The sequence below is a fragment of the Haliotis rufescens genome, unplaced genomic scaffold, assembly GCF_023055435.1.
Source record: "Haliotis rufescens isolate VD_foot unplaced genomic scaffold, xgHalRufe1.0.p SCAF_2, whole genome shotgun sequence".
Classification (NCBI taxonomy): domain Eukaryota; kingdom Metazoa; phylum Mollusca; class Gastropoda; order Lepetellida; family Haliotidae; genus Haliotis; species Haliotis rufescens.
The window spans coordinates 45101132-45127160 of NW_025963890.1; the positions used below are offsets into that span (position 1 = coordinate 45101132).

A 26029-nucleotide genomic window follows, 5' to 3' on the forward strand; every position below is an offset into this window, starting at 1 on the left:
ACTTAATGTGTACAACGACGTTAGGTTCTAGGTGCATTGTGTACGTGGCAAAGCAGCTCTGTATCTCACCTTAACGCTTGAGATATTTAAAAAAGTTGAGAATCGTGTTTAGAAAAACCGAACATATATATCATATTCAGAGGTTCAGCACAATTTATGAAAAATGTAAGCAAATGCCATTTGAGGTTCACTGAGAAAACAATATGTGAAATGCTGGACTATCTAATTGACAACATCTACCTAAAATCGGGGGGGGGGGGGGGGGCGAGTCAAGTCAAAACAAGGCAATTTGGCCAAAAGGTTTAAGTTAGGCTTCAGGTGTATCGATGTTCTGATATTCTTCAATAACAATAAAATAGCCAATTCCCTTCCACTGATTTATCCACCTGAACTCGAAGTAAAGGAGACCAGACCGCCTCATCTGTTTCATATTTAGATCTATGCATAAAGATTCAGTGTGACAAACACTCTCCACAAGACTGTATGACAAGAGGGGTGACTTCAACTTTCCAATAGTTTCTCTCATCATAATGACCAGAGGCAACTTTATTGGTTTGTTATAATCAGTTCCCAGTAACCTACAAAGAATAACAACTATCATCTTTAGTTAATATTTATTTTATGAATTGCAACATGTATGATGTGTTGATTTTCTACTGACTTTCGAAATTAACATGATTAATTATAGGTTTAAATTGCCAAACATTAAGAAACCCACAATAATGCTTGCCCTCGTTAATAGTACGTCTAATTAACAGTCATGAGTGAGTGAGTGAGTGAGTATGGTTTTACGCCGCTTCTAGCAATATTCCAGCAATATCACGGCGGGGGACACCAGAAATGGGCTTCACACATTGTACCCATGTCGGGAATCGAACCCGGGTTTTCGGCGTGACGAGCGAACGCTTTAACCACTAGGCTACCCGACCGCCCCATTAACATTCATGACTTTGTAAGATAATGCTTAAGTTGAATAGTTACTGCGAAGTATTTGCTTTAAGTGGTCAACATATCAATAGAACTAACCGATTAAATACATCATATGTATTTCAATCTGCCATTTAGTCAATATCACATATATTGAAAACACAGATGTTCTGATACTGATACGTTTGTATTCAATATTTGTTAAGCCTTGTAACGTTCTCTTGATATAATATGGCTTTAACATTGCCGATATGACCTACTATTTAAATAAGGCACTTGTTATACAACAGGGACACGGATGATCTAGTTGTCTTATTCGCTGTACATGGTTGGGCCCCTTAAGCATGCCAGAAACATATGATCGAAGGTTCAACTCCATGCCCATTGTTAATATCATCCGACTGTTCATGTAAATATGTTACGCAACACTTATTATGTGGCATGCCGAGTGCCTCGGTACCCGTATATAGCACTAGAGTGCTCGTTACACACGTAGTGACAAACACAGGAACCTTTGTTGACAATATGTTGTATGATTAGTTATGCTGTAATTATGCTGGTGACACACATTCACTTATCCTCAAACACTAAGGATCAAAATACGGACAATACCTTTTCGCCTTTCATAACTCCCAAGCCGGCTCATGCGCAATACAAGGGAGCTAACTCCGCTAAGCATACATGATGGCGATTTGTAATTATTTTTTTTATAACGAATGGGGTTGTAGACAGAGTGACGCGTTATCGCCTTATTGTTCGATACTCCGGGCTGAAATACTTGTGATTATAAGACGCAATGGAGGCATAAAGGGGATAGAACTAAAAAATGAAGAATGAATTAGGACAGTATGTAAATTACACGCAACTGTTCTTCAATGGTACAGATGAGAGTCTTAGAGCCTATTGACATTCCAGCGACTTGACACTCAGAAGAGTTTGAATTATCAGGGATTAAACTTAACACACATTTGGAAGACGTTTTGGTAACTAAATAAAGAAAAGGACTAGAAAATACCATAGCCTACTGGCGAGCTGAAGAAAGAAAAGTTTTGCTCTAATAGGTAAAATTACAGTTATTAAAACCCTAGCACTATCTACTCGAGTACATATCTTCTCCTCTCTCCCCAACTCACCCCAGGATGTTAAATATCTCTTTCTTTAAATTTACATGAATGGTAAAACGGACACAATCAAAAGATAAAGTCATATGATGATAGTGACTTTAGCATGGTAGATGTAAAACATTTATTGAATACTGGACACTATCAAATTAGAGATGCAGCCTTTCAACCTACCATTTCAAAATCCTAACAACCCACATATAGTAAAAGCGACAAAAAAACATTTCCATAATCATAAGAAATCTTTGCTAAAAGCAGAGTCGATTGTGCGATTCCGACTTCAGCATGAGCATGTGTTATAGAATCATTGTAATACAAAGGCAATTCAATTGTTCAGCTGAAACCACACGGGCACATATGGTACAAGTCGAAATAGGGAATTGCTGATGCCTCAAATTTGGAATGTTCCCGGCATGTCTACCACAAAACTTTTAAAAACCTCAGGTATGGCCTTGAACGTTGCAACCTTGAAGAAGTACCTTTCTACTTGAATCAGTGAAAGGGGCATGGCTATATTTCTCCAGATTAGGGAAAAACATAGATCAATTAAGGAAATTTCAGCTTGATAATCCTTACTGGAACAAAATAACACAGTTTTAGTGTAGATTTAAAGAAAACATAAAGTTAATCCGATACAAATTCATGTATATGCTTTCATGTTTTAATCAAAATGACTACATCAGCTTTGAGAGGTAGACCTTATTATAAAGAAATGGTATAACAGAGGCATATTCAAGAACATGACAAAAGATATTTGTTGCTCCACTGGAATCTTTTCCATGATTTAAAGAAAATCTATATGATTAAGGATAACTTCTTAGATTATAACAGTAATGAACATAAATGTTTATGACCCAGGAATAAACAATGACATCTTCAACATAATAAGGCAACTGAAAGGTTTTATCAAGGTTGTTCTATGATATATAAGCTGTTGGCAACCGAAGACTAAATATTTAACATTTTCTTCCTTAAATACTTGTGTTAACTTCAACACTTGCACAAATCTGCTAATTCATATGTAATTATAATTCATCTTTTCTGTAAATAGCTTGGGTAGTTCAGCCACTTCTTGTTCGGTTTATGGCTATTATCTCTGGGTCGGATACAGGCTTGGCCTGTGATTAGGTTCTGTGAATTCTTCAATCCTGTGAATATCTTGGTTACAGCTTCAGGCCAGTCGACATATTTCTCTTCACATGTTCACAGGGCACTTTCTCTTCACTGTATCACATAGAAATTTTCACATCCCATTCCACGCTCTAGGGAATAAATCCCTCACACAAGTATTCAGTTATCATTGGGATGACCACATGACCGCTGTTACAATCACACTTTTATTCTCCAGAACCTGAACAACATCATCTTCAAGATTTATTTTAGTCTCAAATAAACCTTCCGTTATCGATGTATGTGTCTACTCAATTATATAAAAGTTCATTATTGCTCATCTGTTCATTTAGATTTCTAGGAAGTCATTTAGGTAATTAGAAGTTGTTCATATAAGTCATTGATGGATTGATGATTATATTTATTTACTTACAATAGTTTATTAAGCTTATTTTTTTATTTATCTAATTTAGGTGATTTACCGACCGCCGTCATATAGATGGAATATTGCTGAGTAAAACAACATTCCAAACCAAAACCAAACACATCGAATGAGATTCGAACCCATTGTCGTGTTTGGCAGCCTTTATGTCCTCGTCATCCTTGAAGCGTCTTCCACGTAGGGAGATCTATTTGCCGGAACAAGAAATAGTCACTGTGGGCTAAGTCTGGACTATACAGTTAAATCACCCACCCTACAGCCCAGACAGCTTGGAAGACGCTTCCAGGATGACGAGGACATAAAGGTTGCCACAGAGGCGTGGTTAGAGGGCCAATCTGCGGATTTCTATAAAAGTGGTATTAAAAGCTTGAAAGACAAATGGAATAAGTGTATTGAGGTGAATGGAGATTATATTGAAAAATAAAAGTGCAAAAGATGTTCTGCGACTTGTTTTAAAATTGAAGTTGCAAAACTTATTGAACGCCCCTCGTATTATGCCTTTTGATATTGTATGACCTGTTAAACCAAAAAATACATAATGGTACAATTACACGCTAAATATTAGCTTTTAGATACTTATTAGAAATATATATGAATATAAAAAGGTGTGAAGTAATCGTAATGTTATGTCACTAACAGGTATAAAACTCGACAAGCTTGTATGACGAATGCGTGGTGACCTCACTGGAAATGCATCCCAGCCTTTGGATTTTGTTTTGTCACTGCTCTTGAAATAGCGTGTAGTAGTTCCTATTTTCCTTTTGTAGATTTAAAGCCACATGAATATCATTTACAATTTAATCAGGTCGGTATCACATACAATTTCGAAGGAAGTTGATCAAGGATACAACAACGGGTTCTGTACATTCGCATCCTTGCTATAATATTTTTCGTATTACATGAACACAACACTTTACATATACATCGACCAAGACTCTGTACAATGACAAAACCTGTTTGCTTATTAAAAAAATTCAAAGCTTATCAGTGCGTAATAACCTTTGACAAGACGGTCACCCCTCTCCACACAAACACAATTATTTCCCTATGGGTGTTACTCAAAACTAGAGTTTTACTGCGATACTATTGTCGTAATTGTTGACAAGGCTTTTTTTGTGTGTGTGACTCATGTCACTCCCGGAGATTGAAACCCTGTTGACTGGCGATACGTGATTTCAATACCATATAAGGCTTGAATTAGGTGAACGAGAACATGTAAAAACTATTTGTAAGGGAACGTTTTATGCTAGTTATTGTGCTGGGGTCAAGGTTCAGATTGTTGTACACACAAACTGTACCTGTTTTACCACATATCACATATTATAAAACTATATTTTTTTAGCTGTTACCCCTGTTTTGAATACATCTTTAAATAAGTATAAATTGTCAATGCAACAGAATACCCAGTCTAGATTAGCCGCCGAAACAGATTCCAGTTTGAGAAAAGGGCAAACTACATGTAGTTATAAAAAATGTATGAGTGGACCAGTGAAAATCGGTGATGACACCAGGTATTCGCGAAACATTTCACTACAGTATTTAACCTGATTATCATAATGTACATAATGTAATAACACATACAAAGGGTTGAAGCATGTTTGTTCATAGTCTGCAATTTCTGACTAAAACCTACGACTTTGAGACCGCCTCTGTGGTCTAGTGGTAGAGCGTCCGCTCGAGAGCGGAAGGTCCGTGGTTCGACACCTGTCCGCGTCATACCAAATGACGTTAAAAGATGATATTTGTTGTTACCCTGTCTGGCGCTCGGCATTAAGGGGATAAAACAAAGGGCTGGTAAGCTCGGCGTCAGTATGCTGTGTCTGATTGGGGTATTCATGTTAAACTGAGGCATGGTATCTCAGTGTGCTAGCACTATAAATCGGCATCAGTCCGGACTAGTACAAGCAGCCATACACACACACATACGTGCATGCACGCCACTGTATAGGTGCAATAATCTTGGACGCGACGTTAAACCCATAATTTAAACTCATCTCACCTCACCTACGACTTTGATTTCTAGATTCAAAAGATTTATTAGTTGCACAGCGTCTGCATTAATCTAAAGTATGCGGGCAATACAGTATTGTCATAGTAATTGGTAATTTATTCTGTTACCAATTCAGACACCATAGCTCAGTTAATTATATAATACAGCTTGTGTAATATGTTATGACGCTTCAATATAATATGACGTCATGGAATATCATTACTGATGTCATGTGGCCACTGGTTGTTGTTGTTGATGATTGTTATTTAACGCCGCACTCAGCAATATTCCAGCTATATGACGGCGGTCTGTAAATGATCGAGTCAGGACCAGACCATCCAGTGATTGACATCATGAGCAGCGATCCACGCGGTTGGGATACGATGACATGCATCAGCCAAGTCAGCGAGCCTGACTCCCCGATCCCGTTAGTCGCCTTTTGCGACAAGCATGGTTGCTGAAGACCTATTCTACCCCGGATCATGGTAGTACCCCGACATGTTTTGTTATTTGTATAGACTATGCCATTATTTGCATATACTATGCTATTGCTTCGCTGCGCTATTGCTTCACTGCGGGTAAAGCCCGGAGTGTGGATCGTAAATAAAGGAAATACTAACTCGTATGTGAATCGTACTCTTTAAAATGTCTGCCTATTTTATCAACGGTTAAACAACTACACATACATTGTTATATTTTTGGAAGGGGGTGTTTAAAGGTTTTTTATCACAAAATGTCCAGCATTTCACTTCTGGTGGAATATCATTCCCTTGGGAATGCTCATGACATATTGCTCAGTAAAGTGGAAATATCTAATAGTGATAATACCAGGTGTTCGCGAAAAGGTGAGCGTATCCTGCCCCACTGGTTGACATCTGACATCAGTTTGGAAATATCCTCCACATATCTGCCATAAAACGTTTTGAAAACTTTAATGAGGTCTTGAATGTTTTGATCTGATAAGATAACTTTTGAATATCGTCGTATGACGCTCTTTGAAATCTTGGTAGAAAGAGCATGCTAGATTGAATCTCAAAAGTTGTGACTTCAAATGCTGGAGCTGCTGGAATATTGCTTGACATAAGGTTACGCTGACTATAGGAAAGTTGAAGTAACCCCTCTTGTCATGTTATCTTGTGCAGAGATTTGTTTTGTCATTGTGAATTTGTATGCACCGGTCTAAGTATGAAATAGATAAGTCGCTCTCACTGGTCTCCTTTATTTATTGCTCAGGTGGGTATCTCAGTGCAAGGGAATTGGCTATATGCTGATTATTGAACGATATTAGATCATCACTCATCGAATGAATCCCGGCTCGACAACATATTGGAGTCTAAACATGTCCAGGTTCAAAACATACTTGATCCAAATAACAACACAGTTTCTACTTTTGTAACTGAAATGAATGTTTTGATTTTAAAGACATATCGTATCTCAATTACTATTGACAACTTTACATCATACCTTCCCTATATGTTCTGTTTTAAATCACACACACACACACACACACACACACACACACACACACACACACACACACACACACACTATACAATTAACCACCGATACAAAATACCTTTAAGCATGTTTCACACGTTAACACTGATACAACCTGAAGATGCATGTGAAATCCAAAAGCATAATACCTAGGTGCTAAATCTTTTGGAGAATATCTCGTGTCTTTTCCGCTCGTGTCCTTGTGTCTTTCTTTGAATATACTCGTCTAAATATAACGCTTTTCACCACACGCATTACGCAAAAAATGCCTAGTCTAAATTGCGAAGTTGAGTTCAGGTCATACATGTTACAGTGGTCAGATTTTTTTAATGGAAATTTTATCTTGCTGAAATAAAAGGTACATTTCAGTTGCTTTTAACCCTGGTTTTGACATAGCCGAGAGAATAGCTAATGAACTACGATGAATTAAGGATAATTTGTCCGGAGTGAATGAATCTCCCGAGATATCGGCGAGGAAATTACAGCTTTTACACCTTTCATTCTCGAGGAACAGATTATCAGTAATTCCGAGTTCCATGTAGGTTATTCTAAATATTACTCATTATCATTTTAAGAAGGAAAATTTTAAAAAAACGTACGAAATGTCAACCCTGCAAAGATTCTTCTCTGAAGTTAGCCTATTGTTCAGATGACCTCGGGGGAAGGGGTACGCCAGAAACTTGATTGTGAGACCGAATCCTGGATTTGCCCTGATTATGTTTCCTGATTTGTCAGCGTAATACCCATAACCCCTTGTGTCACCAAAGTGTCTGTGGCCTGCGTTATTTAGGGCTTTCCTCCCATGAAGCTGACATGCCTTGGCATGACTAATACTGTTTATATTCATGTGCGGAGGATGTATAAAGGATGAATAAAATATTTATGCGTGCAGCTGAATTTAATTTTGATATACTGTAGTTCCATTTCAACGATTCTATATTCACTTCATTTCATGGTTACATTGATCTGATTTTTGGAGCAGAAGGACCTGTACCACTCAATTGATTTTATCATATGTTTGATTTTCAATTTAACATATCTTAAGTCACCGATATTATATTTAACAAATGAGGCGTACTGACGCTCAGTCAGCTCTGATATATGTCTTACACGTGGTTTTAGCTGTTGAAATATATCGCATAATACACAGCTGTTAAAGAGTATCTTAGACATCTTATCGTTGAAAATCAATACGGCGTTAAACCAACTTTACTCACTCAGATGAAATCATGTACAATGGATGTTGTCATATCGCATGTTTCTGAACAAAACACGATGTGAAATCACAACCATTCAACTGACCATTCATCATTGTTAAATGCAGATGTGCAAATATTGTAAATTGTTACATTCGATCTACCCACACTTAATATTCACAATGTAATATTCACCATTAGAAAACAATTATCCCAGACAAGGGTGAAAACTGTCCTGCTACTAGGTTCGTTAAGAACGAAAGAGCATGCACGGTTATACCGCAAAAGTTGGAGCTGCTGGAATATTGTCAAGTGAAAGTTAACAATTGGAAAGTTTAAGTCATCTCTCTTGTCATACAGTCTTGTGGAGAGTGGTTTGTAACTCTGAATTTTTATGCATAGATCTAAAGATGAAATAGATGAAGCGGTCTTACTGGTCTCCTTTATTTCTAGATCAGGTGGAATGGGAATTGGTATTTGATGGTTATTGAACGATATCAGATGATTGATATACCTGTAGTTCAAGTTAAACGTCTTGGCCAAATTACCTTGTTTTGACTTGAGCCGAAATTCTGATTCATATGCATAAAGCAACATAGCAGGAAGGGAGCGGACAATTGGTGCCCATGGGGATGCCTACTTTTTGCCTAAATGCCTTTCCCCCACATATTACATAGATGTTATCAATGAGGAAGTCAAACATTTCACATATTTTTTTTTCAGATTGCAATAGCTTTCATTTTTGACAAATTGACCTGAACCTCTGAGTGAGTGAGTGAGTTGGGTTTAACGCCGCTTTTAACAGTATTCCAGTTATATCACGGCGTGTCAGCTTAATGTGGGAGGAAAGCCCGAAGTGATGCAGGTCTCAGACATTTACTACTTCGGTGAAACCCACGAGCCCGGGTATGGTGCTGACAAACCTAGAAACATAATCGGGGTGAACCGGGATTCGAACCCACAATCATAGGTTTCTGGCGTGTCCAGGGGACGCAACTCTGCACAGCGAATCGCGGCGCCTTAGACGACTGGGCCACCCGTGCCCCCCTGAACCTCTGAAGATAGATATGCAACTTCAAATATATCTATGGTCATCATGTTTTGTAACAAAAGCCCAATGGATCAAGGAATGAAATGTTTCATGAAGTTTGTAATGTGGGATTTTCTAAGAGTTTTTAAGAATCCACATGATATTAATTCCTCTTGTCTTAGGTACAACGAATGTAGGCTACAGGGTTGCATGGTGACAACCCCGTGTAGATCCGGGTTAGATTTAGTTTTCAGCAACCCTTGCTTTCGTAAGAGGGGACTAAAAGGATAGGGTGGTCAGGCTCGCGGACGTGGTTGATCCATGTCATCGTATCCCTATTGCATAAATTGATGTTTATGATGTCAATCACTTTATTGTCTTGTCCACATTCGCTTATTTACAGACTGCCGTAATATACCTGGAATGTTACTGAGTGAGGCATAAAACAGCAACAGGTAGAATGATACGAATTTTAGTTTATATTCTTATATTGATGTTTACTTTCTCTTTCAACAAATAATATGAGGTCCGTGCCTCTTTAATCATCCCTCATATCACATCCGAAACGTGTTTTGAAAGTAGGACAACCATTGTTTGCGTTACGGAAACAACAGGTCGTGTTACTTCGGTTACATCACGCACGGGGCACATGTTAATGGAGGTAAACACACCTCCCCAATTGTTGTGCAGGAGAAGGAGCATTGTGAAGCAGCTCTCACACTTTGTCGAGGTGGTTGCCGAGCTCTCCCGAGCCTAACTCGGTTATAAACGAGTATCATACAAGTACGCTACGAGTGTGTTACGAGCTCCATAGGGGTGAGTGACTGAGTTGGATTTAACGCCGCTTTTAACATTATTCCAGTTATATCACGTCGTGTCAGCTTAATGTGGGAGGAAAGCCCGAAGTGATGCAGGTCTCAGACGTTTACCACTTCGGTGAAACCCACGAGCACGGGTATGGTCCTGACAAACCTAGAAACATAATCAGGGCGAACCGGGATTCCAACCCATAGGAGTCCGATAGGAGTCCAATAAATTCTGTACGAGCACCAGGAGGTCGCCACGAGGGTACTACGAGTAGGACGAGTGTGTTACGAGTTTGTTACGAGCTTACGAGGAGTTGGGTGGCGGCCCGACTGTGTGAGCACTTCCAGAAGTCTCGTAGATCAGCACGAGGTACCCCGAGTTACCCCGAGTTTAGTACGACTTCGCTACGAGCTCCATACGAGTACCCCCGAGTCAGCTCGGGTCCATACTCGGGACGCAACGCGGCAAAGTGTGAGAGCTACTTTAGTCCAGAACAGATGACACCCAGAGACCATATAATATCTATTATATGGTCTCTGATGACACCTGAATGGAAAAAAAATGTCATTGTCAAAGAGCAACAGTGACTGCATTTATCAATGATAATTATCTACGCTCATACGACAGCGGAGGTAGCTGTCTATTCACATAGTGCAGTCAGAGGTATATAACAGTGGTTAGGGTTAATGATAGTGTCCAAATACAGTAAACTACGGGTATAACGAACTGAAAGGGACCACCTATTTTAGTTCGTTATAACCGTAGTTCGTTATAAGCATATATCCAGCGTGTATACAACAAATGGACGGGACCAAAAGTATACAGTTCGTTATATCCGCCAGTTGGTTATAAGCGTGTTCGTTATAACCATAGTTTACTGTGTGTCGGTTAAGTCATCGTATAATGTGCAGGATGTGTGTAAATGTAATCAAAGTGACTTCCACCACATCAAAGATCATTACCTCTATGAGTACAGTTTGTGAATGTGTAAAACGTAAATAATATATACTTCTCAACATTTGATAGGTATAATCTGAGTGTCCAGATTGGGGATATATCTGACGCGATTTGTGCATTGACGCATGCTAAAGTTTTGGCAAACATTTTGATACATTGTTGTCTCCTGATTTTAGAGCTAGCAAAGTATCCATATCGGGAGTTGAATACTAACGTTCAGACTTATGTATCTGAGTGAACTACACATCCATTTTGCCATCGTCTTGGGAAATAATTGTACAGTAGCCTGTATGCAGAAAAGATTAACTTCTCCCCATCCCGTATCTCAACATAAACCAGGGCGAACTGGGTTCGACTTTTGTTTATTATTGCTTGAAATGACGCTCAGCATGCGTCCGTTACACGCCCAAATCGCATCCTACTACTATGTCAGAATAACCCGTCACGTATATACCCTACCTTGACACTCAGAATATACCTTCCAAAAGTGTTGTTTCTAAAAATAGTACGATGAGCTAAGCATAACATTTAACTGTCGGCCTTCATATACCTGAGATTAAATCTACCAGGTACTTTGTGCACCTGTCACATTGCAAACGTGGTCATGTCATAGCATGATCGGTGTTATATACACGTGACGTAAGTGGGGGGAACCATGAAATGCCCTTTCTCGACATCCAGGTAAGAACGCAGTTTAACTTGATCTCGTTATAACAGTTTTAACACTATTACTGATTACATGAAATCATTTGCTGATTGTTTAGTGCCAAAGCTCAGTGTTAAGAACGTTTCTGTGTCAGTAATATAAGCCTCAGTGAACTCAATGCTTTTCTAGATGTTGTGTGAAGCTTATCGGTGGAAATGGATGTTGCTTGTCTCTTCCCTTCACTAAATGGATGTACTCGCTCAAAGTACGAAAAATAAGTTAATAATGTGAATTTATTTGTGAGGTGAGGTGAAATTTGGGTTTAACGTCGCGTCCAAGATCATTGCACTTATATAGCGACGTGCATGTCCGTGTGTGTGTTTGTGTGGCTGCTTGTACTAGTACGGACTGATGCCGATTTATAGTGCTAGCTCACTGAGATACCATGCCGCAGTTTAACATGAATACCCCAATCAGACACAGTATACTGACTCCGAGCCGACCAGTCCTTGTTTTAGCCCCTTAATGCCGAGCGCCAGACAAGGTAACAACAAGTACCATATTTTAACGTCTTTTGGTCTCCGGGCGGACGCTCTACCACTAGACCACGGAGGCGGTCTGAATTTATTTGTTCACACTAGATTATGGACAGTTGAATCTAAGCCAATTCATTGACCGTACTGTTAACGTTACAATGAAGTATACTATACTATAATATTTATTGAATTTTCAACTCGTTCAAAGTCCATGGCATTTTTGCCGAACTGTAGCGAGAGTACTGCTGTGCGACGTAAGGGAACAAGCAGACACATATACATTTGCAAACTGTATGAGTGGCGGATGGTGCTAGAAGGGAAAGACACGCTTACTCTTTTCGCGAACACCAGGTGTCATCACTGATTTTCACCGCTCTTTTGCCTGTTTCGAGACTACGTTCGAAACTGGTTGTTCTCTGACGCTGACGTTATACATGTCAGTATCTTCAAATAATAGTGTTTTAATATCCTAATAAGTAAAGGAATTGATGTATCATTATCTTGAAGGTCGTAATGAATTTCAATTGGGTTTTTTAACTTTCTTTTTTTTTTAATTCAGTATATGATATTACAGAGTTATACATTGAGTAGCACGTCATGTGGTATACTTATTATTTATAGGTTACATACCTATACAGCAGACAGCAAATTTAAGTTGGCTACAGGTGTCCAACAATGTTTACAAATGGTGAAACGGGCAGGCTAGATTCGTCATGTTTATGAACTCAGCATGAAGTTAAATCCTTCCAGCACATTAGCGGAAATTGTTCATGTTAAAAGAAAAAGAACTAGAGACATATTAACTAGACAATTCATTTGCCATTTTTTTCCATTTTCTGTCAATCTGTCTTTTGTATTGTTTTTGTGTGCAATTGATTTCTCTATCCGAAATATATGATTTTAAGTCTTCAGAAACTTTTCAAGTGACAATTTGTTTTTCTTAATACTTGATACATGAATATATTTTTTGCATGACAGTATGATGTGATTTAACAGAATGTTAGAGTTGTACCAAAGTAAAACAGAGCATTTTGTAAATGTGACTTGTTTTGAACATTTTATATTCAGAAAACATTCAACTTTAGCCCAAATCTCTTAAACATGCTTACAATCCCAATATACATGAAGTATGGATTCAGTATCAGTTTCACAAAATGAGCACAGATCATCATTGAGAATTTTCATTTTAAACAATTCTTTCTTTGTATAGATGATGCGATAAATACATTTATATTGAAAATCAAGTAATTTTACATCTTTTGTACATTTTCTGTATCTGAAAAAAACATCCTACCATGATATATCTAAGTCGAGAATTGTATCCCATTTTTCACAGACTGTTGGGAGATTTGCTGTAGTTGAATTATTAATTGTTAGTTACCTCATTGCCAGGCCAGTTGCCTTTTACCTATTTTAAGTTCGACTGCTTTTCGTAAGCAGTAATTAATATGGCTAGTGTGTACAGTTTGCAAATGAGGGACACGCCTCTAAATACAGCGATATATGGCTCTGTATTTCATAAGCGTCACGTTATCTGTCCCAGGTCAGAGGAGAAGTGACATGGGTTGTACATTCAACAACGCATAGGTCGGTTATCGAGATTATATCACAAGCCGTCGCCGAGCAGTCGCTATCTGAGCATACTAACATGGTGGTAGTTACAGGTTATGATGACCTAGCGAAATAATGATTTTGTAACAACTGTAAAACAATGCGTGTTAAACCACCACAATTCCAGATCATCTAAACGTCGCCAAAACAACCACAACCAACCCGATATCTCAATGTTTTTGGTTACGTTACTATGCAGATCGTTTCCATCAATAAACTGAAAAGAAACCTATTCATTATAAGGATAAATTACATACTATGGAAGAGGAAATAAGTTATTCCCAATTTATTATCAAGATTCCCTTCAATTTATATTGAACATACTCTGAGTATTATCAGTGTTACATTCTCCGAAACGGAAACAAATACCTCCGCCTATCACTGAAGATATTAAACAATAAGGACATTATGATAAGATATATCATTATATAAACAATTATGTTCAAGGTTAAGTTACTTTTCTCTTGAATGCTCTATCACGAACTGCACGTATGTAGCGACCAGAAGTGGGATACGACCAGAACTGGGATAAACATTATAGAGAATTATATCTGTCACATGCAATTATGTGTTTAATTGACAAACATTTAATAAGAGCAAAATCATCTGCACTTCTTGTGTTTATTATTTTACTCCGTCCTGCAAAGTGCGCCAATGGCAGTGCGACTGACTCGATATCCGTCATTTGTAGCTAAATATAGCAGCGCATAAACGTGGTAATGCGGAACTAAAGCGGAATACAATTTCTTCTTTTTATAAAGATCGCTGATGAAAAAATGCAATTCCTATAAAAATGGTCGTGTTGCTTATTATCTGTAATTACTACCCATTGCCATGTTTAATTTCTAACCATGATATCACTCCCAAATGTATTATTTAATTGTCTATCATATCATAACCTTTGTGAGGTGGTGACATGTTTAATAATAGAGTAAATTTTCTGTTAAATAGCTATCTTGGCCACTTCTGAACAGTGTTTTCCTACGAAATAGCAAAAGCCAAATGAAAATAAAATGATTCTCTAATTTATATATTTTAAAGATGTTATGCCACTCATTTGTTGGGATATAAGTGAAATAATACAAGGTTCTTGGATGTTTGTGTTATGCTATTTTTCAAGATAATTTTAATTCTTCTTCTCATACACAGACACACAGGAGGAAAATGTCTAGGAGTATACACTCATGACATTATACAACAGGCGATGATGTTTACAATATATATATATGTGGGAGGGTATGTACAGTAATATAATTATAATAATTATTTTTAATATTACTGAGTGTGGCGTTAATCATCAAACAAAAAATATGATACACAACAGAGTTAAAAGGGGTACAATTACATTTGTACTATTCAAGGGATTTCTAAGCCCCAATACCTCACAGCCCTCTGGCAATTGATGCGTGTATTTTTGTTTGTATTCTCAAGTCCCAAAGTCATTTTTTGTAAATATTATTATCACTATAATGCAAGAATTTTATATTCAAAATCACTCCATTTGATTATTGTGTACTATTTTTTTTATTAATGTTGGAGGTGCATGTAACTGCTTCAAGGCATAGCAGATGCGGAATGTGAGAGTGTTAACTGGGAAACTCATTGAACCATTGTTGGTAGCTTATTGACATATATATATACATTAGAGCTTTCATAACCGTTTGGGAGCAAAATGTCCTCCTATATAAAATATTGTATGGTCTCTGATACATATGGAATCTAAATAAAATCATTTATTATGATTGAAATAATTAGAAAAGCTTCAAAATTACCACATTAAGACAAATAACATATATTTCATAAACCCATTCCTAATAGAGAATTGAACTTGTTATCTCATGCTCTGTCATCATTGACATAAGGGGGATGTGAGTAATAATAATAGTAAAATGTCTCTTAAAATTAGAAACATTTACCCATAGCATTCCGATTCTGCTCACAGGTTTGAATTGAGATTTACTATCTGCAGCCAAAAGAAAATATTAAGATTCCATTAAGTGTAGATTTTATGGGTGATATCCCATTTCTGGTCAAGGTGATATAAATAATAACATAGTAAAAATTCTCTTAAAATTATAAATATTGTCTCATAGTGTTCAGGCTTTGCTCACAGGTTTTAAATGTTATTTTCTATCAGCAGCCAAGAAGAAATGTTAAGATTTCATTAATTGTAGATTTTATGGGTGATATCCCATTTCTGGTCAAGGTGATATGAATAATATATACCGGTAGTCAAAAATCTCTTAAAATTAGAAATATTGACCCATAGCATTCAGATTCTGCTCATATGTTTGAAAGGTTATTTATTATCATCAGCCAAAAGAAAATATTAAGGTTCTGTTCACAAGTTTGAAATGTTATTTACTATCAGCAGCCAAAAGAAAATCTCAAGATTTCATTAAGTGTAGAATTTATGGGTGATATCCCATTTCTGGTCAAGGTGATATAAATAATAACATAGTAAAAATTCTCTTAAAATTATAAATATTGCCTCATAGTGTTCAAACTTTGCTCACATGTTTTAAATGTTATTTACTATCACCTGCCAAGAAGAAATCTTAAGATTTCATTAATTGTAGATTTTATAGGTGATATCCAATTTTGGTCAAGGTGAGATGAGTAATATATAGTAAAAAATCTCTTAAAATTATGAATATTGACCCACTGCATTCAGATTCTGCTCACAAGTTTGAAATGTTATTTACTATCATCAGCCAAGTGTAGTCCTTGTGTAAGCCCCTTAATTCCAGGGTAACGACGTGTACTATCTGTTAACGTCTTTTGGTATGGCGCGGCCGCTTGTCGTAACACTGACCTTCCACTCTCCTGGCAGACGTTCGTTCCACCAAATCACAGCGCCGGTCCAAAAGTGTGACATGGCAATATAGCATTGTCAAAGCAACGAACGATGGTCATGTACTCTGTGTTACCAAATCAGACAGCACAGTAACGTTATATAACTGTTTGCGTGACATGTAATAACGCCAGAGTAGAAGATGACGTAATGGTATGTCATTATTGACGTCATGTTGCCACTTGTCGAATCGCGTCAAATTATTTTTCTTTAAAGAATACACTACTGCTTCACTACAACTGCAGGTAAATCCTGTAATGTGGATATAAAAGAACATATTATATTCCTGTCTGAATCATACCATTTAAAACAATCTGTCTGTCTATTATAAATTGTCAGTCTTTTTTATCACTTGCCAAAACTACATATACATTATTTCTATTTTCGTCAATGGGTATTTTTTCAGAGTTTTGTCAGAATTATCTAGGATATAATTTTAGGTAGAATGTCCTTAATAACGCAGTTACGTAGTGTTTGTTGTTTAACGTGGCACTCAGAAATATTCCAGATATGTGTTGTTTAACGCCTCATTCAACAACATCCCAACTAGATGGTCCCGGTGGTCTGTATATAATTGTGTCAGGACCAGACAATCCAGTGATTGACATCATAAGCATCGATCTACACGATTGGAATACGATGACATGTTTAATCAACCAAGTCAGCAAGCCTTACCATCCGATCTATTTAGTCGCCATTTCCGACAATTCTTACCTGGAATCCTCTGGGGTGGTCAAGGTGTTGTTATCGCCTAATCCGAGAAGCTAGGTCAACAGCGCTTAGTACAAGTAATCATCAGGCCAGAGCACAGAGCAGTAACATTAGTGACCAAGGTATGAGTTCACAGATATGTTTTGCCATTTTCAGTAAATGTTTTTTTTACTACCTCCGATTTAAGTTTTGTACATGATGTCGATATATGATTTGAATTCCAATGTATGATATATGAAAAGTATTATGTTTTTGTTTGTTTGTTTGTTATTTAACGCCGCACTCAGCAATATTCCAGCTATATGACGGCAGTCTGTAAATAATCGAGTCTGGACCAGACATCCAGTGATTGACATCATGCGCATCTATCGACGCAATTGGGAACAATGACATGCATCAATCAAGTCAGCGAGCCTGAACCCCCGATCCCGTTAGTCGCCTCTTACGACAAGCATATTCGCCTTTTACGGCAAGCATGGGTTGCTGAATACCTATACCACCCCGGATCTTCATGGGTTTCAATGTATGATAATAATCTTATGATGATAGTTATTGACACCTTACCATGAGTGTCATATGCTATATTTACGTTCTTACACTGAATTCAACCAGGGGATACTATAACGGGTTGGGGGTGGGGCACGTGGTCAGGATTTCTTATGTCCCCACGCAACCGTCAGGTTCAAAGAGATAGTGTAAAAGAACAGATAATAAAAAAAATATATACCAAATAATGGAAATCTTTACTTGTTTTTGTAGTTATTTATGGCAGTTACCATTGCAATATATCAATAAACTAGCTGCAAGACGTAGATCTACTTTAATTTAACCCTTGTCAGTTTTGACAGTTAGATGATCAATTTCTACAAATTTTAACTTTTGTTTAATTAATCTGCTTAGTAGAATAATTACTAGACGCAAAGGCGGAGTCAATAATGCTGCAAGGTAATTATTATAAAAAAAAACCGTTATGTACGTCTATAGAATCATAATAATTTTTCTAAAAAACTCGCGGGGCCGAAAAACTACATCTTACGTTGAGTCTGTTATTTCTACAACTGATTTGGAACGAGATTATTATCACGATGACGTCACTTCCGGAAATACATGTAGCAGAAGACACCAACATTTAGACCGAGAAGAATGCGATTAATCACCAAATATAAGATGTGACAGTAATTTAGATGGATGTAATCTACCCAATAACATGTCGATGAAAGTGTTTATGTAAGTATTTTGAAAAACATATTTTTACTTCAGTGAATTTAAAGCATAAAACAACCTCGATGACTTTTGATGACGTTAGCGCCAGCAGTTCGCGGGACTATTTGTCCCGATCACTGGAGCTAAACTACGACTGTGAAGTATTACTCGGATACATTTGATCGTTCTTATGCCTACAATATACATAATTTTACACACAAGACGTGCATGTAATAATAAATAATCATATCTTGAAGAGCTATAAAAACTCGGAAACGTGGGCGAAAACCAAAGGTCTCGATGGTTTACGCACGAGCCTGACCATTACAAATACCATGCTCTTGAAAATGTCATTGAAATACGTGTAAGTGACATTGAATATAATAGTCAAGGTTTTCAATAAAATATGTCTTATGTTAATGACAAATTATTGCAGGGTGAAAAATTGCATCATAATATTGTTTGAGGCACTGAAAGAATAGAATTTTCAGTCACAGCGCCAATTATATATCACGAACACGACTCTCCAAATCATACGAGTTTACTCAGAAGGGAGACAAAAATACAAACTAGGATTACAGTGGAAACGAAATGCGAATTACGCTAAAAGAATACAAACGAAATACGATTCAAATGCGATAACGAAAAAAAAGAAAATAAACATAGTGGCGCAAGTTAATTCTGCTTTTCGTTATCGCATTAACGACCCGTGCTTGAATGACATATTTGTGAGAGCATACACTCTGCATATGTTTCTGCAGGTTATTATGAAGCATGAAATTGAGGGTCCATTCCATTAAACCTGAACTGCATGTAGCTTTCTTAAATATAATACGTCAACATCAGAGAATAATCAGTCTTGATTATTTGCCGAAACAGATTCCATGGGTGTAAAAGACAACTAGAGGTGAAAATTATATGAATTAGTCCATGCGCCAGACCAGTTATTGGTACAACCTGGGGTACGCTTTTTTAAAAGTAATATATCCACAGATGAAAAAAAACACTTTAAAAACAATCAGGGACCCATCACTTAGTGGTGGTAATCACCACATGATTTTACAAGCAATTTACTGAAGAATGACCTCTCAAAATGTCGATAGCCTGATTATCTACACGTTGGTATATGTAATGTAGTAATAAGGTAGTCATGTAGGCCATCAGAGGTCAAAAGGTCACGAAATGTGACCCCTGCCTAAAATCGTACCACCTGTCAATACACTGCAGATACCACATCAATGAGACTTTCTCATCCCATATGGGTTATAATTGAAGCCAAGAAGTAACCAAGTCTATTAAAAGTCTGTAAAAGTGGAATTCATTTTGTAGTGTGTAGTGGTACAGAACGAATTTTGATGCAATTTCAGAAAAAAAACATGCAAAATTGTAGGAAGTTGGCCTGCTAGAAATATGTCACTCCAAATCATAACAAACAAATTCTAGATGTATTCAGTACTGACATTTTGCCACCCTAGGTGTTACCGCTTTATAAAAAAATGGGGTATGGCTCATGGACTAAATAGATAGTCAAAATCAGTGATGACACGAAAAGGGTAAGGATGTCCTGTCCTACCAGCAAGACGTGGGACTCTGACGTACTGCATTTGAAGTGTTTTCCAAAGCCGAAAGTGAATTAAGATTAAACCGGAAGCTCCTCTTCTGTTCTTATGAAGGTAGCTGGATGAATGGGGGTGTATTTATTGGTCTGGTTAAAATAGCTAAAGGCCTGGGACCTTGTGTCGTTTTCAGTTTCAACTGATCAGTAATTGCGTTATCGATTGTGAGGTCTACTTTAGTACTATGATTTGAATGTCAAGATACATAGGACCTCCTGGATTGAAAGTTTGGGCATGTTTTATTCATGTGTTTTACTTAGCCGCTTTTATTTACTCTAACCACCAATGACCTCATTTTAGCAGAGATTTCTTATGATTATGGAAATCATTTCGTTGGTTAAGGGATGGTTCTGTGTTTGCAAATACTTGTAATGATTTACCTAGTTTTCACAGAAAACGTTATTACATAAGCATAATAGTTAACAATACTATATTTCTTATGCAATAGATATGATTCCCGTGGGTGTCAGTTCGTGTCCAAATAAATTCCAATTTAACACACCTGAACATGAAGAGGAATCACTGTAGCCTGATATTCACTGTATACCAAACGAATGATCTCAGAAGGACATTGCATTTGAGTCTAAACATGTCTAGGTTCTGATCATAATTGACCTGATCAACGATAAAGTCTCTATCTTTGTAACTGAAATGAATGTTATGACTTTAAAGACAAATCATATTTTAATTATTATAAAAAACTTAAATACATTACTTCCTTGGTATAACTAGACGCAGTGCATAGTTGGATGGATGAAGGAAAAACATATACATGAACACATTCATTTTGTTTACAATTACAGTTTTGTAAGTAATAACTATTAACAATTCTAGGAAAATAATTTTGCCATAAGACTCTTGAGTGTTGACACTGACACGGTAACACGATATCTTAGGGGAAGTTTCACATGCTTATGCTAAATTTAAGATATATGAAGTTCCAAAACACACTACCTGGGAACGAAATCGTGGCTCACATATGGGGTAATATATTGTCGCTGTGCTGATAGTGTTGTCGTGTACCTCTAGGGTCATAAACTGCAGTTCAACAATCCCTTAAGTTTAACGCGTATCACCATGTATTTATACTTTTTATAACATTCCAGTCCTAACATGCCTAGTCTAAACGGGGAAGTGTAATTCAACTCATGCATGTTACAGCGTTCACATTCCCGACGAAGGTAGAGTGGAAGTGCTGTTTGGCAGAACAGAAAGGTTAGATTTCAGTTGCTTTTAACCGTGTTTTGTCATCCGTCAAGAGATGCTATCCAAATTAGAGAACATTTAATGGACTGCAGGTGTTTAAGTATGATCTGTCCCGAGCCTAAGGCGAGAGCCGCAGTTTTCATTTACGAGTGAGTGAGTGAGGTTTTACGCCGCTTTTAGCAATATTCTAGCAATATCACGGAGGGGGACACCAGAAATGGGCTTCACACATTGTACCCATGTCGGGAATCGAACCCGGGTCTTGGGCGTAACGAGCTAACGCTTTAACCACTAGGCTACCCGACCGCCCCCTTTCATTTACGAGGGACAGGTAATCCGTAGTTTCAGGTTTCCAGTAGGTTATTCTAAAATTGACCAAAATGACTTGAAGAAGGTAAATGAAAGACAACGTATGAAATGTTAAGATTGAGGAGAAACATCTCTAAAGTTAGCCTTTTGTTAAGATGACGTCGATGACACTGGCACGCCAGATACATACTACCGAATGATAGATTCACCCTGATTCTGGTTCCTGATTTGTTAGCGTAATACAGGTGCTGCTGTGTGTCACCAAAGTGGTAGACGTCTATGACATGCATCGCCTCGGGCTTTCCTCAAACATGAAGCTGACACAACGTGTTGTAGATGAAATAGTGTTAAAGACTAACTTCACTCACTCAGATGACGTCATGAACCATGTATGTTGTATCATTTGTTTGTGAACAATGACACGATATGATTTCGTTTCTCTTATTATAATATACAGTTTTAACATGACTAGTCTAATGGGGAAGTGTAATTCACCTCATGCATGTTACAGGGTTCAAATTCCTGACGAAGGTAGAGTGGAAGTGCTGTTTGGCAGAACAGAAAGGTTAGATTTCAATTGCTTTTAACCGTGCCTAGTCTAAACATTGAGAATCGCTAAAAGTATCTTATATTGTTACAACTCGATCTATCCACCCTTATCTGATTTATTCATCACCAACAATGACCCTGTCCTGCTACAAAGTTCTTTTAAACCTAAAAACTGCTCATCTATTAATTTCGCTATCAAATATTGCTGAGTGGACTAAACACATCATCGTACCATCATATTGCTGATAAAATCTCAAGTCTTGTAATGATAAGATAGATTTCTCTCCTGTTATACTTACATCGCTGTTATACAAGGTGAGTGAGTTAAGATTTAAAGTCACATCGGCAACATTTCAGCCATATAGTGACTACTGTAATACAAGGACTGTTCTGAAGCGTAGTTCGTTCAAATGTTGTAGTTTTTCTCGCTTCACATATACTTTTATGTCTGACGATATGTATCATCATTCTCGTGTACTCGCCACCGTTGCATTTCTGACAGTTTTGATGTGTAGGTTCTCTTGCAAATGCTAAGTTTACCTTTAGACGGACACTTAGACAGACGTGTGTGTGTGCGTGCGTGTGTGTGTGCGTGCGTGCGTGCGTGTGTGTGTTTGCGTGTGCGTGTGCGTGTGGCTGCTTGTACTAGTCCGGACTAAAGCCGATGTTATAGTGCTAGCCCATTGAGATACCATGCCGCAGTTTAACATTAATACCCCTCTCATACACATTATACTGACTCCGAGCCGACCAGTGCTTGTTTAGCCACTTATTTTAATGCCGAGCGCCAGGCATTGTATCACCAAGTACCATCTTTAAACGTATTTTGGTGTGACGCGGACGGGGATCGAACTCCGACCTTCCGCTCTCCGAGCAGACGTTCTACCACACGACAACGGATGCGGTTTATCAAAAATAGAACACCTACACTTAACTCACATATAACATAACATGTGCCCCTTATCTAGCAAACTGCCATCTCATATCTGGCTGTGATGATCAGACTGAATACGTTTGACACAGTGAAACATCGAAAAGCTCAGTTTGTGGTAAGGTGGTTTAAATTGGGGTCAGAAGAGTCGAAAATACATTCGGCATTACTAAATTTCATTTGAACTTTAATCACTCAAGGCTATACGGCATAGCATTATGAGGTAGTTATCAGAGATCTATATTCAAGTACATGTCGGCAGATTAAACTTATTGATTATTTGACAGCAACATCTAGAGATTTTTTTAATATAATGGTTTTTAGACTTTTAAATAGATTTATTATATTGAACATTGAAGGCCTCTTTAGATAATATAATGGCAATAATTTCCTCCTTATATCTACAAAGTATTCGCAAACAACTTTTGGCTGACCTGACAAAATCACAAACAATCGCAAACACCCGCAATCGTAATTGATGAGTGACGTAATATAGGTTGTGTCTATGAATTTCAGTATTTAGTTATTTACACCAGAATACCTTAATTATAACAATAAAAGACAATGCAGTCATTACCCCAAGGGGCCTGTGGAGGTCCGGGGTAGAATAGGCCTTCAGCAACCCATGCTTGCTGTAAAAGGCGCCCATGCTTGTGTAAGAGGCGACTAGCGGGATCGGGTGGTCAGGCTCGCTGACTTGGTTGATTCATGCCATCGTATCCCAATTGCGTGGATAGATGCGCATGATGTCAATCACCGGATTGTCTGGTCCAGACTCGATTATTTACAGGCTGCCGTCATATAGCTGGAATATTGCTGAGTGCGGCGTTAAACAACAAACAAAAAGACAAACATACCCCAAGGATCTGCCCGGAAAGGGTAACGTTTACGGTTAACATCACTATATCATGACATAGTGTCTACAGGCGCGGTAGTTGTGACGTCATGGCAGAGTAGAGTAGTCGCACATGACAAGGTGTGTTATGTTAAAGGATTGACAATATAGTCACTTAGTAGCGCTACCTATACTAGTCCGTCTGATAACACCAGAGTAGGAAAGTCGATAGGGGGTAACACACCTGACGATTTTGAGTTCAACGATATCGCCTCTGCATGATCTTTGACTGTAATCTATTACAATGAATACGGTTTATTTATACAGATAACAAGATTGATAGATTTGGCATTTTACACGTAGTAAGTCCTTAATGTTTTTCGGAATATCAATTTTCTTTTTAACAAACCATGTTATTCAAAACATACCTGCTCACGTACGTTTTGTTATGAGGCCGGAGTGCAAATATTCATCTAAATAATGTAATAGCAAATGAACAAGTCACAGAACTGTGCATGATTATGTTCGATTATGGTTGTTCGGTAGCTGTCAAATATGTCTCCATTTAGGTCGACTGCAAGTGATCACTCTCATCATAACCTAACCAGTAATATAACTAGTCAGAACGTACTTATCGTGGAAAGGTGGGACACACGTCTAAGTAGTATCGGATATACGGTTGCTATAGTCACGCAGTTGTCCTCTGAGCCTAGTTACATCGTAGTACATTACCGGCATTGCTGATCTAGCTACATGTTAAAATCATGCAGGAATACGGAAACTTTCACAATGATTAACGGGGAAAAATGTATACAGCTTATTGCTGTTTTGATAAATAACTACATATCCGTTAAAATTGTCATTGTTAACCACGCGAAGCATTAGAAAATTTGTAATCATTTAACATGCACAGGAACAGAAACAGACCCGATACGTGCTAACAAATTGATACGAAGAGAATAGTATATTTTAGCATGGTATTTTCATTAGTATTATTTTGTTCTTTATAAAAAATATCTTCAGCTGAATGTGGGGTTCCAATGCAGATACAATCTAATGGTTGACGACAATACGTGATCAATGTACATATGCATGTTTGGTTTGGTTTGTTCTGGTTAATTTACATGCCACGGGAGTACTGCTGTGCGGTGTCAGGCAACGAACACTTACTTTTGTCATGCAAATAGTGCGAGTGGTGGTTGCTACCAGGAGGGCAGGCCATGGTTTAGCTTTTCGCCTGGTATCATCAGTGACTCCTTTGCTTGTAATCTGCAGGAGACACGGGTGTGGAATCCCACGTGCACAAATGCATGGTGCGTGAGTGTGAAGAGGTTCTTTGAGGTGGACACGTTTGACGCGAGAAGAAGGTAGGGTATTATTGTCTCCGACATTTTGCCTTATCCGCCTAGTGGAATCTGTGGAAACTTGAAAATGTACAAGCCTTTGCAATCATCCCTTGCCAAATGAATAACTTAGAAGGGGGCAGTACAGTGGTTTCTTACACCATCCCAATCAGATGCTGGAGTCAATTAGCTGACTTACACAACTGTGTGTGATGAAAGACTTTGCAAGCGTCACAAAGGCCACAGAAAGTAGACTTCGAGGATATTGCTAGAATAATCCCAGAACTCTGATAGGTTGGTGAACATTCTTTATTCAGGTGCCTCCGTCACAAAGAACATTCGACCATTATATAATTACAGAAAGAAAGAAATTTGTTGAAACTCCTCGAACTGTGATAGTAGGATGAAAATCATGCACGAATTTATCATGGTGTCTAACAATCTGGCAGATTACTTTCGATCCAGTCTAGCTTGCATAAATAATATCCGTGCCATCTGACACGTCTGAGCACATACATATAGAAACCTTAGTGCGGACACCATGCGTCGACGATTGACGAGCAGACACCTCCACTGTCACAGGCCACACCGAGGACCCATTC

At 37.9% G+C, this 26029-nt stretch overlaps 1 protein-coding gene across 3 annotated transcripts in view; it reads left to right on the top strand.

The window, feature by feature from the left end:
- LOC124127176 (scavenger receptor class F member 1-like) overlaps nucleotides 1-26029 on the top strand; it is a 408153-nt gene that overhangs the window by 349784 nt on the left and 32340 nt on the right. The window contains exons 1-4 of one of the 3 annotated variants that reach the window (XM_048400041.1): nucleotides 11682-11758; nucleotides 21416-21469; nucleotides 22281-22334; nucleotides 25360-25451. The exons of 1 other annotated variant lie outside the window; for it this stretch is intronic. The gene's annotated coding sequence lies outside the window, so the exon portion shown is untranslated. Of the gene's footprint in view, nucleotides 1-11681; nucleotides 11759-21415; nucleotides 21470-22280; nucleotides 22335-25359; nucleotides 25452-26029 lie in introns of those variants that run through there. One more of the 3 variants, XM_048400040.1, reaches the window with a different exon arrangement.